General features: G+C 36.8%; 1 pseudogene; it reads right to left on the reverse strand.

The window, feature by feature from the left end:
- Positions 1-2,001: 2,001 nt before the first annotated feature.
- Positions 2,002-2,093, reverse strand: LOC125344419 (annotated as a pseudogene).
- Positions 2,094-3,262: the final 1,169 nt, after the last annotated feature.

Consider the following 3,262-nt stretch of genomic DNA (forward strand, 5'->3'; position numbering starts at 1 on the left):
AAGTAATTTTTAAAGAAAGAGAATGCAAAGAGAGAAATAAAGTAAAAACCGTGGAGGACAGATGTAAAACACAGAGAAAAATAATTTAAAAAAGAAAAATATAAAAAGGAAAAAAAACAGAAAAGGAAGTGCCCAAACAAACAGAAAAGAAAAAAACTTCATAAAACAAACAGGTAAAAATGGAAAACAAATCAAAACAATAAAAAACTGACGACGTTTCAGAAGTGAAAAAAAAAATTTTTTTTAGTTTAAAAAATGTTTGAAAAGAATAAAAAAAAAATGGAGTCTTCCTTGTTTGGGAGGTCTTTCCCCAGTCTCTGGTTTCCTTGCGATGGTCTGCAGTCTATTTTCCTGATTGGCTGGGTTTGACTTGATTTCAGTTTGCAGTGGGTGTTTCTGTTCTGACCCTTCCCCCCTGTTGGTGCAATCCTGGGTCTCTGTGGTTTGCACAGCTTGCAGATAGGCCTTGGGTGTCCTCTGTAGATTGGGACTTGAGCAGTCTCCGGAACTGTGGCTCCTCTGTCTGCTGCGGGGCCGCTGCCTTTAACGCCTGGCTTTGAATAGGCTGTGGACTCAGCAGGGCGGTGCGCCTCTGGCCTGTTTTACCCGGCTGAGAATTGCTTGCATGGGGGAGGCTCCACCCTCCTAGGCGGGGCGGCCTCCTTGGAGGAGGTGGCTATGGAATGCAGCTCCGTTTCGGGCTGGGAATTGGGCTTCCTCTGTGACGGGACCATTTAGCTGTGTCAGGAACTGTTTGTTCCCCCATCTGGTGTTTCCGTGCAAAGAGAGAGCTTGACTTCATCTTTTCCTATTTGGAGCCCCCTTGATGTCTTCCTTTTGCCTTATTGCTCTGGCTAGGAATTCTAGTAGTATATTGAAGAGGAGAGGGGAGAGAGGACAACCTTGTCTTAGTCCTGATTTTAGAGGAAATTGCTTTAGATTTTCCCCATTAAGAGTAATGTTCACTGTGGGGTTGTCGTAGGCAGCTTTAATTATATGCAGGAATGTTCCCTTTAATCCTAGTTTCTCCAAAGCTTTTATCATAAATGTATGCTGTGTTTCATCAAATGCTTTTTCTGCATCTAGCGAAATAATCATGTGCTTCTTGACATTGCTCCAGAAGTATAATAGTTTATTTTGATGTTGGCATGTGTTTTGAAAATACTATTGAGGCATTTATATCAAGTTATTATATGAAGTTTCATTAAAATCTCACCAATCAAAATTTAGAAGAGAGGAAATTCCCAAATTCTTTCATGTTTAAGTAAGCTAATCCTTATTGCAATTAAACCTTTCACAATGAAACGTGAAGCATTGTGAAGGAATTAAATATTAATAAAGAATCAGCTTGTTTTTAGCTAAATAATTTAGAATAAAATCATTGACTCTCAATCATTTTCCATTTTCTTCCTTTCGTTATCCCTTTTGCCTTCTACTTTGAGATTTTTTTGTTGCATAGAAAAATGGAAACCCATGGATTGCTTGCCTTTTTCTTTTACAATTGTTGGTTTTGTCTGCTTAAAGTAGCTCCTTATAATATTTTAATTTTGATGATATAGAGTGTTAACATGGCAGTAATGTATAGAATTTCATAAAATATTCTGAATAGCAGAATTGCTGTTAGAATCAGGGAGAAAGACATTTTTTTTGCCAGACCTGGGACTTGAACTCAGGGCCTGAGCACTGTCTCTGTATTCTTTTTGCTCAAGGGTAGCCCCTGGCCACTAGAGCCACAGAACCACTTCCAGCTTTTTCTGTATATGTGGTGCAGAGAATCAAACCCAGGGCTTCATGCATTCTAGGCAAACATTCTACCAGTAGGCCACATTCCCTGCCCAGAAGAAAATATTTATTAGGGCAGTTCCATCTTGATTCAATGGTTTTTCCATGAAAGCACTGTAATGTTCATCTTCTTCTTTTTCAACTTTTACATAAACTGTATTCTCACAATCAACTTGCTTGAGTAACAATATCCCCATCACTTCAAAATATAGAAGGAATCATATTCCTTCTTATATGTACTGAAATTCGTACTCAGTAATGAATTCTAGGTTGCAAAAGAGGATTTTCTGCTTGCACCTGTCTGTAATGCAAAATATCTTTAAAGATATTACAATCTACTTGGAATGAAGTATAAAAAATGATCATTGCAAAAATGACCTAATTATCAACTTTCCCACTTTGTGTAAGTTTTTTTAGGTTTGATTATTTCTTCCCATTAAACACCAATTAAAGGTCAAATACTTTCCCTACTGGATAATTGCAAATTTCTTATTGTAATTTAGCTTTGTTTGTAGAATATTTCTTATGCTACCAATGGTAAGACTTCTACTTAGTACATTATTATCTGAAGATACTGCTATGAAATCATGCATAGTTGAAGTAGAATGGATTACATTTTAGTATGAGACCCTCCTTTCCATTTGGTTGGTGAGAAAGCTCTTTTCATTTTTAAATTTATTTTTATTGTTACTTTTTCTTTCTAAATGCATTTTATTCTTGTGGTTTATTTTTTCTTCAAACAAAATTTCCAAGCTACAATTTCTAGGCCTGTCAAATTAGAAATTAATGAGGCACTTGATGAATAAGCTTTCTAGTTAATTCTTGATTGTCAACTCTATTGGATGGAGAGATGCCTAGATTCACTCAGTCCAATTCTGGATGTGTTGTGAGGATATTTCCAGAGACAGGATTAACTGAGTGAGGGAGGCATGCTCCTATAGAAGTGAGTGACTGTGACATGGTCCTATAGAGATGAGTGACAGAAAAAGGAGAAGCAGAAATCTGTTAGCACAGGTACAGTTCTCTGCTTCCTGGCTGCCATGATGTTAGCTATTCCACTCATCATGATCTGTGGAAAATTACAAAACTGTGAAGAAAGATGCATCCTTCATCCCTTAAGTTGCTTTTTTTTAGTATTTTGTCCAAGAAAAAAAGTCAGACTAATATATTCAGGTATAATAAATCAAATGTACTTTAATAGATTTGCATCTTTGTAACTTCCACGGTCTTCTGGCCATTGGTGACAGAGGTCAGCAAGGAGGCCCAAGAGTAAGTTGAATCTGAACTAACTTCAGCAAAGCTCAAGTGAGAAAGATCAGTGCTGAAAACAAACTTGCTTTACTGGTCTTAATTCAGATCAAAATTATCAGGTTTCTAACAATAAAAACATTAAATCTTGGTATTTCAAGAATCTACTTATTTACAAGCTGTCCAACTTTATTATGTACCTTTTGTGCATGTAAGTGTGCCCATAGTGGGG

Source organism: Perognathus longimembris, chromosome 28, assembly GCF_023159225.1.
Source record: "Perognathus longimembris pacificus isolate PPM17 chromosome 28, ASM2315922v1, whole genome shotgun sequence".
In the NCBI taxonomy this organism is placed as follows: domain Eukaryota; kingdom Metazoa; phylum Chordata; class Mammalia; order Rodentia; family Heteromyidae; genus Perognathus; species Perognathus longimembris.